This window comes from Bufo bufo, chromosome 6, assembly GCF_905171765.1.
Source record: "Bufo bufo chromosome 6, aBufBuf1.1, whole genome shotgun sequence".
NCBI lineage: Eukaryota > Metazoa > Chordata > Amphibia > Anura > Bufonidae > Bufo > Bufo bufo.
The window spans coordinates 35,798,852-35,813,265 of NC_053394.1; the positions used below are offsets into that span (position 1 = coordinate 35,798,852).

The following is a 14,414-nucleotide window of genomic DNA, read 5'->3' on the forward strand; positions in this document are numbered from 1 at the left end:
CGCGGGAAAATGTGCGATTTTTCCACGCGAGTGCAAAACATTTTTAATGCGCTTTGTACGCGCGTGAGAAAAATTCGGCATGTTTGGTACCCAAACCCGAACGTTTGGGATTGGTGTTTGTGTAGATTTTATTATTTTCCCTTTATAACATGGTTATAGGGAAAATATTAGCATTCTTAATACAGAAATGCTTAGTAAAATAGGGCTGAAGGGGTTAAAAAAAAATTAAATAAATAATTTAACTCACCTTAATCCACTTGTTCGCGCAGCCCGGCTTCTCTTCTGTCTTCTTTGCTGTGCAGGAGGAAAAGGGACCTGTGGTGACGTCACTGCGCTCATCACATGGTCCGTCACAACGATCCATGGTGATGGGTCATGTGATGAACCATGTGATGAGCACAGTGACATCACCACAGGTCCTTTTCCTCCTGCACACAGCAAAGAAGACAGAAGAGAAGCCGGGCTGTGCGAACAAGTGGATGAGGTGAGTTAAATTATTATTCTATTTTTTTTAACCCCTCCAGCCCTATTTTAGTATGCATTCTGTATTAAGAATGCCATTATTTTCCCTTATAACCATGTTATAAGGGAAAATAATAAAGATCGGGTCCCCATCCCGATCGTCTCCTAGCAACCATGCGTGAAAATCGCACCGCATCCGCACTTGCTTGCGATTTTCACGCAGCCCAATTCACTTCTATGGGGCCTGCGTTGCGTGAAGATAGAGCATGCTGCGATTTTCACGCAACGCACAAGTGATGCGTGAAAATCACCGCTCATGTGCACAGCCCCCTAGAAATGAATGGGTCTGGATTCAGTGCGGGTGCAATGCGTTCACCTCACGCATTGCACCCGCGCGGAAATCTCGCCCGTGTGAAAAAGGCCTTAGAGGTCCATGAGGTCTTCTCCTGTCCATTGTCTCTATGGACCATGGGGCTGCCGTAAAGCAATTTTCTTTCAGGAGTCAATGAAGCATGCCCACACAGGCTGCATATAAAAAATATCTGGTTTCAGTTGGGCTTATAGATCTCGCTATAAGATAATGTTAGTGCTATTTTAAGTATCCATACCACAGGGGCCAGGTATGGATCTGTAATATTGTCGTGTGCATGAGGTCTAAAGGGATTGTCCCATCTGGACATTTATGGCGTAGACACAGCTTACGCCGCTATTTTCATAGAGATGAATGGAGAGAGCTTTGCATACACAACCACATCTCCATTCACGGCGGCACGAGGCAGGGCTTCGTTCTCTAGCTAGCAGCAGGTGCCCAAGCTGGGAGTGGCACCTACTGGAAATGTATGGGTTAACTATTATTATTACAAGGCAAATTAATTTATTTTTAATGCACTGAGATTTTTTGTTTTATATATTCAGTATCTCACAAAAGTGAGTCCATCCCTCACATTTTTGTAAATTTTTTATTCTATCTTTTCATGGGACAGCACTGAAGATCTGACCCTTTCATACAATGTACAGTAGTCAGTGTACGGCTTGTGTAACAGTGTAAATTGGGCGTGCCCTCAAAATAACTCAACACACTGGCAACAAAAGTGAGTACACCCCTAAGTGAAAATGGCCAAATTGTGCCCAATTAGCCATTTTCCCTTCTCAGTGTTATGTGACTCGTTAGTGTTACAAGGTCTCAGGTGTGAATGGGGAGCAGGTGTGTTATATTTGGTGTTATCGCTCTCACACTCTCTCATACTGGTCGCTGGAAGTTCAACATGGCTCCTCATGGCAAAGAACTCTCTAAGGATCTGAAAAAAAGAATTGTTGCTCTACATAAAGATGGCCGAGGCTATAAGAAGATCGGCAACACCCTGAAACTGAGCTGCAGCGAGGTGGCCAAGAACATACAGCGGTTTAACACTCAGAACAGGCCTCGCCATGGGCGACCAAAGAAGTTGAGTGCATGTGCTCAGCGTCATATCCAGAGGTTGTATGGGTGCTGCCAGCATTGCTGCAGAGGTTAATGGGTGGGGGGTCAGCCTGTCAATGGTCAGACCATATGTCGCACACTGCATCAAATTGGACAAGAAAGCCCGCCAACAGTTTGCTGAAGACAGGCAGACTAAGGACATTGGCTACTGGAACCACGTCATGTGGTTTGATGAGACCAAGATAAACATATTTGGTTCAATGGTGGCAAGTGTGTGTGGTGGCAACCAGGTGAGCAGTACAAAGACAAGTGTGTCCTGCCTACAGTCAAGCATGGTGGTGGGACTGTCATGGCTGTGGGGAGCTACTGTTTATTGAGGAACCCATGAATGCCAACATGAACTGTGACATACTGAAGCAGAGCAGGATCCTCTCCCTTCGGAAACTGGACCACAGGGCAGTATTGAAAAATGATAACGACCCCCAGACTCACCTCCAAGATGACCATTGCCTTGCTAAAGAAACTGATGGTAAAGGTTCTGGACTGGCCAAGCATGTCTCCAGACCTAAACCCTATTGAACATCTGTGGGGCTTCCTCAAATGGAAGGTGGAGAAGCGCAAGGTCTGTAACATCCAACAGCTCCATGATGTCTTCATGGAGGAGTGGAAGAGGATTCCAGTGGAACCTGTGAAGCTCTAGTGAACTCCATGCCCAAGAGTGTTAAGGCAGTGCTGGAGAAAAATGGTGGCCACACAAAATATTGACACTTTGGGCGCAATTTGGCCATTTTCACTTAGGGGTGTACTCACTTTTGTTACAAGCAGTTTAGACATTATTGGCAGTGTGTTGAGTTATTTTGAGGGCACACCACATTTACACTGTTATACAAGCTGTACACTGACTTTACATTGTATCAACGTGTCAGATCTTCAGTGTTGTCCCAGGAAAAGATATAATACAATATTTACAAAAATGTGAGGGGTATCGTTATTATTAATAGCAACTTAATATAAAATTATTCAGTATCAAAAGAAATTGAAAAAAAATTTGGAAAAGAAAAAGCTAAGCATAAGTATCATAAAACAGTTTGCTAAACTAAAGTCATAAGTAAACTAAACTAAAACATATATTCGGTATCCCCAAAATTGTTACAGCTGAACAAAGAACTAAAATCATAAATACATAAAGTATTTAGAGAATGAAATTAAAGAAATATCACTAATTTTAATGTACAAAAATTTTAAAAATATATAAAAGTATGGAAAAGGAAATAAAACAAGACTTTACGCAGCGACATCTGCATAAAAAAAATTAAAAAGTTATGGCTCTAAAATATGGCAAAAGCAAAAAACAAGCTGCCCATGGAAGGTGAAAATTAGTAGCCTCCTTAAAGGGGGTTTCCCATCACAGACAATTGGGGCACATCGCTAGGATATGCTCCCATTGTCTGACAGGTGCGGGTCCACCGCTGGGGACCCGCACCTACATTGAGAACGGAGCGGGGAAGGTGGCGCAGGGTGTACTGTGCATGCGCAGCCACCCTCGATTCATTTCTATGCGGCCGCCGAAAATAGCTGAGCGCTGGCTCGGCTATACCCGCCGCCCCCTATAGAAAAGAATGGGAGCGGTGGCTGCGCAAGCATGGTGCGCTCTCATTCACTTGTATGGGTAGAAACCTGGGATCCTCCGGCCACCACCTTCCCCTCTCTGTTTTTCTGCGTAGGTGGGACCCGTGCCTATCAGATAATGGGGGCATATCCTAGCGATATGCCCCATTGTCTGAGATGGGAATACCCCTTTAAACCCCCTATTAGACTGCACGATAATTGTCCAAATTATCGGGAACCTGGTTTTTTTTCCTGGTAAATGGCTCATATGATCGAGCAGTTGGTGAACGAGCAGATGCTCATGTCGGCTGATGCGTGTTTTTTATCTGTAATCAGAACGAGGGAGGAACAACCGCGGCCGTAGAGACCATCACGGCCATTTTGATTGAAGAAGCGTGGTGATGTGATAACGTGATGGTGTCATTACGCTTGCTGACATGGTGACGTCCTACGCTTTTGTGCGGTATCTTCAATCAAGATGGCCACGAAGGCCTCTTCGCACGCAAATGGATGAGGTGAGTATGTATTATATTTAGTTTTTACCGCCATTTCAGGGAAAATTGATTTGTTACTATGACACGCAAATAAACTCGGCTCCATATCGAATCAACTTTTTCCTGAAATTCGGATCGAAGTCAATTCATTTGACTTTGATTCGCTCAACACTAGTTATCACTCATTGGCGCACTGCCCAAAAATCAGCCAGTGTAATACTACCCTAAGGGGTTAATAGTTTGGGTTGACGGGTGTCAGGTAGGCAGTCGTCAGACAGCTTTCTAATATGTTTGACAGTACTTTTATGAGTAACCGGTCAGGTTTATGGCTGACATTGCGGCGATGACAGCTTCACTTGAACTCAGCACTAAACCTTCCCAGCGTGTAACCGTATATTAATCTGCGCGTATTGCAGACATATGGCAATTATTGATACTCTGGATCGGAGGCGTAACTCGAAGCTCCTGGACCCCAATGCAAAATCTGACACAAGGGGCCCACCAGCCCTGTGCCATATATCATATTGCTGTCTTCCTATGGATAAAGAAGCCTTTGGGCCCCCTAAAGCTTCAGAGTCCCTATAGGTATGTAGATACACCCCTACTCTGGATGTCCAGGAGAGCAGAAAGCATTATGGCACTGTTCACGCTTTTTTCATTAGTTATACAGAATCTGTATATTTCAGAATATCATAAAAAAAATATAAAATCTGTCAGTCTGCTCTGTTGTATTACAAGGGTCATAATTCTCAGATTTAGCTTGATGTACACATTCTCTGGTTCTAGATTTTGATACTTGGAAATCAACCATTTCATACACGTAATGTTAAAGGGGTATTCCAGAAAAGAGAGCTTATTCCTTGTTTCCATGGTTACGACAATCCTGCATTGTTGGCCATGCTTACACACTATTAAAAAAAGCACTGGCCTCTCTGGTGGCCGGGACCATAGGAACACACATAGGCCGGCCCTTTTTCCTATAGTGTGCAAGCACAGCCACCGAGGCTGGATTGAACGGTGGTCGTAACCATGGAAACGAGTATAATGTGATGGAAAAATGAATCCAGCCAGCAAAGGAAACAATATGGGTAATAACAATACATTAGTAAGTGCCTTGTATTAACTTCCTCTACATTATAAATGCCACTTGCTGAAGTGAGAGATGACCCCTTTAAACCTAACACTTTTGTCTAGAGAAGCTTCTCCAGTTTTCCTACTCCACCCTCCTACTGGAGTGAGAATGCAACTTTTTTGCAGCTTTTTAAAAAAACGTCTCAGTGATAAATCTGGAGTGAAACTCATTAACATAGCTAGCCACGCCCACTGCCCCACCCACATCACAAAACTGGAGTGAGTGGTATAAAAGTGCAAAAGGTGACAACGTTTTGCTCAAGTCGGTGCAAAAATTCGCAAAAGCACTATTTTGGCAACTTTTTGATGCCAGAATTCTGGCGTGAAGGTATGATAAATCAGGGCCCAAGAGTTTTTCTGCCATAACCATGTGAGAAATATTATATTCGATTCTTCTCAAGTGATAATCGTTATCACTAATGCAGTAGCATGTACTGTAACGGGTATCGCTGGAGAACGGTCCACATATTGTGCGGTAACGATAGGATATGGACAGGAGGAACAGTATAAAATGGTAACTTTATTCATGTTTTTGTGGGGAGTACAAGTGTTTGGTGTGACTTATTTGAAACTGTGGACACTGGTAAAAGTCTGAGTCATGGCATCAATAAATGTCCTAATTTGGCGCAGTGACCCCCCCCCGCCCCCCCCCCCCCCCCGCTCATCTGCTCACTCCTTTCATAGAAAAAAAAGACATCTGTGACAATCAAGTATGCTCTCTGATTGATGGGTAACATGACCAGAGGTCCATGCTACCCTCCCCCTGGAGTCAGAAGAGAAGATGATTTATTTTTTTCTTCTCCCTGCAACCTTTTAGCTTTCCCACTGCTCCCCTCCTCCTCCGGCGTGCCTGAGATCACAGCCAGCTAAAGGGGAATGGGGACTGTTTTAACCATTCCTATCTCAGACTCTGTGGGAGCTAGAGATGTCGGTCTGGTCTTGTTTGAAAGCTAACAATCTAAGTTTTAAATCAAGACCAGTATTAGCCTTAGCTCCTCTACATTAGAAGATATAGCCTTTAGAAATCGGAGTGAAAGCAGCTGAAACATGCTTTCAGTTGCTATCACTCCCAACTCGAGTTCTAAAAGTTATAGTCAACTTTCAAACAAGACCTACAGAGCCTCAGATATGAAAGGTTAAAACAGCCCTACTCCTAAGCCCTGCTGCCTAAGCTCTGCTCTGTTAGATCTGTTTCTCAAAGCCTGAACATGAGCTTAGGAAAAACTGTTCGGAGGTGAAAGAGGTTGTTTGACCAAGGGGGCATGACCACTACACTCAGTGAATAGATGCAGCAGTGCATGTGTCGATGGATGGTATATATATATAACCTTTGGTCCACAGGAGACCGGAAGCAGTGGAGACAGAATGTTTGGATGTAAATGGGGCACTCGTGAATAGGTGTCATTTTTTATTTAGGCTGAGGCCCATAATTAAAAGTGCTGTGGGGGTCAGACAGCCCCTTTAATGGTAAGATCAAAACTACCATGATTTGAAGCTAGCCAAAAACTGAACTTAAAGGGCAGGTAGCATGTTGCAGAGCAGACGGATATGTTTTGTGGGAAAAGAATCAAAGTAACTTGTAATGTTTTCGTTAAAATTTCTGCTTTTTCTACGCTATGTCAAGTGGGTGGTACTATCAGTGATAGACAGCTATTTCTGGACAAACACATACAGGAATGGCTCTCGATCACTGATAGGACCGCCCATGGGACTCCTAAGCATAGAAAGACATTTTTACAAGTTATACTGAATCTTTTCCCACAAACTATATATCAGTCTTTTCTGCTCCTCCTGCTCGAACTGCATTCTCAATGTGATAGGTTCCCTTATAAGAAGGTCTGTAATCTATCCAAGCATGCTTGTTTTAGTACATACTTGCATTAGGACTCCTAAGCACATAAATTTAATCTGATGTTTTTCCCATGTCACGTGTGGTTTTTATACCATTTTTAGTGAGGTTTTCTTCTTCACATATGAGCGAAATGCATTTTTTTCCCCTAGAGAGGGGTATGAAAAAAGATGGCTTAAAAAATGCCATTGCTGCAACATATAAATGCACCACTGATAAAAAATTAAAAATAACAAAAAAATGTGTGTCCTAAAAAATGTGACAAAAAGTCATCAAAAACACCAGATTGAAACTGAATCTCAATACCGGAAAAAAAATAATGTTTTCGGTTAGTCCTCACGCATTCTGAATGGAAAGAGATCGGTTCAGCATGCATCAGGATGTCTCTGTTCCGCCTTTCACACAACGGAACGGATGCATCCTGATGTGCAAAATCAAAACGGATCCGTTTCATTCTGGTATTGAGTTTCTTTGCCGGATCTGAATACCGGAATTAACAACGCAACAAGTGTGAAAGTAGTCCTAATAAAAAGGCTGTGCATCTTTTCTTTGAATTCTACATTGTATCATTCCTCCGTTATCACTCTGGGAAATGAACTTATTGGACATTACCTTGCAAGGCAAAAGGAAACACTGAATGACTTCATATATTTCCAGGAGGAATACCAGAGTAACAAAACAACAAGTACTTCTTAGAAAAAAGATGCTCCGGCATTGTTATGAGGTGGGGAATGCGAGTGCTTATTCTCCCATGTCACAAGAGACGACAGTTCCTGCTTTTTAGGACATGCACTCTTTATTGTGGCTTATGACTTGCAAGGGATCCTGGGGAAAAAAAATGTCTCTGTTAAAGAGCACCTGTCAGCAGGAGTAACCCTATTAAATCAGGCATACTATCTGGTAGGGTTGATCCTGCCGATTAAAATGATACCTGTCTTGCAAAATTCAATCCCGTGAAAAAATACATTTATTCTTTAGGCTAGTAAAGGCCTCAGCGTACTGGGGGTGGGGCCTGGCCCCTTGGTGCCCCTTGGCTCCTCAGTTTTTCAGTGCTGGTCACGTTCCTTGGCACTCAGAAGCCCTTACCTCCATAAAGAATAAAAAGCCTTTTTCTTGGGAATGCCATAACCGGTTTTCACAAGACAAGTATTATTGTAATCAGCAGGATCAACCCTACCAGGCACTATTTGTTGTTTAATAGGGTTAATTTTGCTCATAGGCGCTCTTTAAAGAAATACAGTAGGATGCAAGTGGAGGTTTCCTTCTCCAGAATGAATATATATATATATATACGGCGGTGGAAAAACTTGTAATAGATGATACTGTAAAAGTCAGGGAAATACGTTACCTTACTATACCGTCTACGCTACAATTTATCCAAATTGAGTCTGAGGTTTTAGTTTCGATGTATCCGAAGGCAGAAGAACTAATATGTTACATAATGCATCCTGACAATAATCCTGTTTGGGCAGTAAAAACCGAGCGCAGGCTCTAAAGCAAATATTATTAACAAGTCAAGATGGCTGACCGCGTCTGCCAGAACAGTGATTTGTGGCTTCATTACTGGAGTAATAAACATTGGCCTTGGGATCTCCGTACAGCAATAAAGCAGAACGGAGAACTGGTTAAGAACTGGATGACAGGCGGAACTCACCAGAGCTTAACCGCAGCAACCTCTGGAAACTCGGAGCGAAAGGGGCGGCACGGTTCAGTTTATATACATATAACGTTAGAAAGATTCCCAAAAATAAGCTCATCGCAGGATATCCCGCTCCAAGTAACCCCACTGCAATCTACGAGGGAACCTGGCAGCAAGTATTCAGTTACTCTGCAGCGCCACCACAGGACAAATAAAGCATTACACACTTGCTTTTGAAATCAGTGGGCCGTCGGTGTAAGGCCTCGTTCACACAAACGATACGGATTGTGTCAGGGTGCGTTCAGTGAAACTTGCACCATTTTGCAAGCAAGTTCAGTCAGTTTTGTCCGTTTTGTTGTTTGCGTTCAGTGTTTCAGTTTTTTTTCCGCGCGGGTGCAATCAGTTATGATGCGTTTTTCACGCGCGTGAAAAAAAGCTGAAGGTTTACAATCAATATCACCATCAGTGAAAAGCGCATTGTATCCGGACTGCATCTGGATTACATCTGGATACAATACGTTCTTCTATCGGGCCAGGGCTGCGTGAAAAACGCAGAATATAGAACGTGCTGCGATTCTCACGCAGCGCAGATCTGATGGGTGAAAAAAAAAAAAAACGCTCAGGGGCACAGACCCTGAGGATTCAGTGCGGGTGCTAGGCGTTCACGCATTGCACCCGCGCGGAAAACTCGCTCGTGTGAAAGGGACCTAATACATAGACATGGCAGGTCCATGGTGTAAGGACTTGTTTTAAAAGGAACACACTTTTTAATGTAATGTGCTTTTATGGCATTTTTATTTTGTGATATTCTGAATATGTGTTTTTCTAGAAGTTTATGGGAAAATTGCTGCTGAAATTCTTTTCCAAACATGAATACTAGAGATGAGCGAATTTCATGTTGTTAAATTCGTTCACGCTTCATTTGGTGGTAAAATTATGGATTCCGTTACCACGGACCCTAACGCAATTCTACGACGGAATGCATAACGGAATGCCTTTAGAGGCATTCCGTTATTCATTCCGTCATAATAGAAGTCTATGGGCTGCAAAACGGATCCGTCCCCGTTTCCGTTATGCAGGAAAGGACTCCCCTGCATAACGGAAACGGGACGGATCCGTTTTGCAGCCCATAGACTTCTATTATGACAGAATGAATAACGGACTGCCTCTAAAGGCATTCCGTTATGCATTCCGTCATAGAATTGCGTTATGGTCCGTGGTAACGGAATCCTTAACGCATTTATGCTTTTACCACCAAACGAAGTGTGAACGAATTTCAAAATATGAAATTCGCTCATCTCTAATGAAAGCAATGCATTTTCATACAGCTACCATTAGGGAACGCTCAGTACACAGCGATTTTTTTACAGCTTCCACTGCAATCTATGGTAACTGTATACATTCCTATGCACTAAGCTCCCTCTAGTGGTGGCTTCAGCCAGACAGTTTTATAATACACTTTGAGGGAAGCAGCGGAGCTGTAATGCCTATTGCACACGACCGTATGGCTTTTTCAGTGTTTTGCGATCCGTTTTTCACGGATCCGTTGTTCCATTTTTTGTTTCCGTTGTGGTTCCGTTTCTGTTCTGTTTTTCCGTTCCGTTTTTCCGTATGGCATATACAGTATACAGTAATTACATAGATAAAATTGGGCTGGGCATAACATTTTCAATAGATGGTTTAGCAAAAAACGGAACGGAAAAGGAAGACATACGGATGCATTTCCGTATGTGTTCCGTTTTTTTTGCGGACCCATTGACTTGAATGGAGCCACGGACTGTGATTTGCGGGCAATAATAGGACATGTTCTATGTTAAAACGGAACGGAAAAACGGAAATACGGAAACGGAATGCATACGGAGTACATTCCGTTTTTTTTGCGGAACCATTGAAATGAATGGTTCCGTATACGGACCGTATACGGACCGTATACGGAACGCAAAAAACGGCCAGTAAACGGGGAAAAAAAACGGTCGTGTGCAGGAGGCCTAAGGAGGAGATTTATCAATGTATTTATCCCAGTTGTCTGGTGTAAATGTATGGACATATTTAGGCTACTTTCACACTTCCGTTATTGAGATCCGCATGCATTCTGAATGGTAAGAGATCCGTTCAGGATGCATCAGGATGTCTTCCATTCTGGTAGCCTCTGCAAGCTGCGGTTTTGTGTCTGGTCATAAAAACTGAAAAAAAAAACTGTTCTGGCACTGAAAACAATGTAAGTCAATGGTGACGGATCCAATCACCCATCCGTCACCCATTGACTTTCAATTTATTTAGTGACGGATCCGTTTTTTTTTCCATTTTGATTTCACACAACCGCATCCTAACGGAACGGATGCCTCCTGATGTGCAACGTTTAATTCCGGTATTAAGATCGTCTGCCGGATCTCAATACCGGAATTAACAACGCAAGTGTGAAGGTAGCTTTAAGGAGCACCTGTTCAGCATGGGTGAAACAAAGGACGATATTTTTTAGTATTTCTTTTTTATAAAAAAGTGCATTTGCCAGAAACCTGCGGGTCACATTTTGCCTGCTGCGTTGCCTGGGAGTGTTTGACACTCATGTACAGGAAAGCGGAGTGGTCTTGGAGACATAGAAATGACTCCTATTACATCTTGGGCTGTATATGTGCCATACTATATATCCATCTATATACCATACACTGCAGGATGACATCATTGTGTAATCAGCATGATAGAGGATTACACTTCTATACCAGTTTTCTTATGTGCCAGGGATGACTATGCCCTCTCCTCCAAACATCTGCCATTGTTAGGATCACTACTGAAGAGGATTCGCTTCACATGAAGTGGGCATTTAGCCAGTCCAGGATCGTTTTCCATCTGTCATCACTTCTGAATTACCAATATGATTATAGGTAGAAATTAATGACCCGTCTTCTTCTGGTTAATTTGTAATCTGAGAATTAGTCTCTGGCAGGTAGGGTTAGGTTCACACCTTGGATTGCATCAGTTTTCTCATTCATTCATTCATTGACCTCAATAATAAAAAATTTGATCATGAAGAAGAATGAAGACTGGTGCGCTTTGGCAGCAGTTTGAGTCCCACAAAAATGAATAGAATTGGTCAACTAAGAAAGACAGCAAAAAGTGTTAATTCAGATTAAAGGGGTTTTCCAGGACTTGAATGCTGATGACTAGTGTTGTGCAAATCGAACTGTCCAAATTGGACTTCAATCCGTATTTCAGGGAAAATTCGATTCATCGCAAAGCTGAATTTCCTCGTGCTTCGTAGTAGCGAATCGATTTTTCCTGAAATGGGGTAACAATGGAAATGGAGTGCATGCTCTCAGGAGCATCAGATACTTAGGCATTTGGCCGGTACCCGCAGGTGCCCTCCTGAATTTAACTGTATAGTTGCCCTCAGGACAGCGATACAGTTGAATACTGAGGCGGGAGCAGCAGTATTTTGTGCTGCACTATGGTATTCGCTTCTGCTGGGGCAGTATTTTGTGCTGCACTATGGTATTTGGTTCTGCTGGGGCGGTATTTTGTGCTGCACTATGGTATTTGGTTCTGCTGGGTGGTATTTTGTGCTGCACTATGGTAATCGCTTCTGCTGGGGTGGTATTTTGTGCTGCACTATGGTATTTGGTTCTGCTGGGGCGGTATTTTGTGCTGCACTATGGTATTTGGTTCTGCTGGGGCGGTATTTTGTGCTGCACTATGGTATTTGGTTCTGCTTGGGCAGTATTTTGTGCTGCACTATGGTATTTGGTTCTGCTGGGGCGGTATTATGTGCTGCACTATGGTATTTGGTTCTGCTGGGGCGGTATTTTGTGCTGCACTGTGCTAATTGGTTCTGCTGGGGCGGTATTTTGTGCTGCACTGTGGTATTTGGTTCTGCTGGGGCGGTATTTTGTGCTGCACTGTGGTAATTGGTTCTGCTGGGGCGGTATTTTGTGCTGCACTATGGTATTTGGTTCTGCTGGGGCGGTATTTTGTGCTGCACTATGGTATTTGGTTTTGCTGGGGCAGTATTTTGTGCTGCACTGTGGTATTTGGTTCTGATGGGTGGTATTTTGTGCTGCACTATGGTATTTGGTTCTGCTGGGGCGGTATTTTGTGCTGCACTGTGCTAATTGGTTCTGCTGGGGCGGTATTTTGTGCTGCACTGTGGTATTTGGTTCTGCTGGGGCGGTATTTTGTGCTGCACTGTGGTAATTGGTTCTGCTGGGGCGGTATTTTGTGCTGCACTATGGTATTTGGTTCTGCTGGGGCGGTATTTTGTGCTGCACTGTGGTATTTGGTTCTGCTGGGGCGGTATTTTGTGCTGCACTGTGGTATTTGGTTCTGCTGGGGCGGTATTTTGTGCTGCACTGTGGTACTGCTGGCCCCACCTATTTCTGCTGGCCCCACCTATTTCTGCTGGTCCTGCCTACTTGTGTTGCCTTGCCTTCTGTTAATTTGGATTTGCCTACAAAATGGGGCCGCTTCAAGTTCACATTCTGCCTCTGGGAAGGGGACGTTATTACAGTTCTAGAAAAAAAAGCTTAAATTGACAAATTCTAAATAATAGTTTCATTTAGATGTTCCTACAATATAAGAAGGTATTAAAATATGTTTTTATTTAAAGGTTATGGAGTTAAAAAAAAAAAAAGTTACACTGAGTTCCAGACTACAATCTCCTAATATTCCACCTAATATTCAGTTTACATCCCGCTCCTGGTTTCAGGCTTTTCTCATGTGGACGTGTCCCTCTCACTTGACAAGCTGGATCTGTGTGTCCTGCAGAATACCTCATGTGTGGTCTCTTCCCTATCTACAGCCTATGTGATCTGCCCTTCCTTGGATCCTCTCCTCTCCTCCACATTCTGATCTGCCATGTACAACCTCCTCCTCCTCCTACCTGCCACCTCTAGCACTTAGAGAAGGGCAGGAAAGGGCAAAGACAGCCGTCAGAAACAGGAGCTGAGCTTGGACAGATTTATGTCCGATTCAGCAGCAGCACCAGCTACGTTAAGAACTTACACACATTCTGCAGAAGCCACATGGTAGGAAATATTTAGTGAAGACTATTTAGAAAGTTGCTTAATTTAGCATTTTGGAAGTTAAATGAACAACAAAAAATCTGTGGAAAGGTGTCCATAGATTTAAAAAACAACAACTTATGTATCCACAATGCTTTGCAGTACAATGCTGACTTGCTGAAAGAGTTTTCCGATGAAACAAAGTATTTTATTAGTTTCGAAATGTAAATTAAACTTTTAATTTTCTTTAATTGTGAAATCTTTAAGAATGTCCAGATTTCAGTGGTCCCAGAAGTTGAGCTTCCATGTTCGTTCTGACACACGCAGAGAGCTTCCTCCCTCTATGTGTCAGTGGTGCAATGAAGGGGCTGGCTGTCTTGCTCAATTTATTAGCTAAGCCAGCTCCCATCATCATATCTGTTTCAGAAACATAGAAGGGGTGCTGGTTTAGCTATTGAACTGAGCCAGACAGCCAGCCCCTTCATCACATCATCGACACAGCTCTCTGTCTGTCTCAGAATGACAGTGGACGCTCCACTTCTGGGACCACAAGTCCGGCACTGAAATATACAATTTATATAAGTTTCATTCATTTACATTTGGAAACCAGTGGAATTTTTGTTTTAGGTTGGTTGGACAACCCCTTCAAAGAGTTAAGGGGACCTCTAATTGGAAGTATCTTTGAAAGACCCATTAACACATGTCTAATCTAAAAAAAACTTTTTTCCTCTAGTCAGTAAGAAAAAAGGTGGTGCAGAAGACGTGGGGGACACCCCTCTATGACACCCATGAGGCCTAACAGGGTCATAGTCCCTTG

General features: G+C 43.1%; 1 protein-coding gene across 1 annotated transcript in view; it reads right to left on the reverse strand.

Moving 5' to 3' along the window:
• Positions 1-14,414, reverse strand: part of HPSE2 (heparanase 2 (inactive)) — a 311,923-nt gene that overhangs the window by 64,631 nt on the left and 232,878 nt on the right. The gene's annotated exons all lie outside the window — the stretch shown is intronic.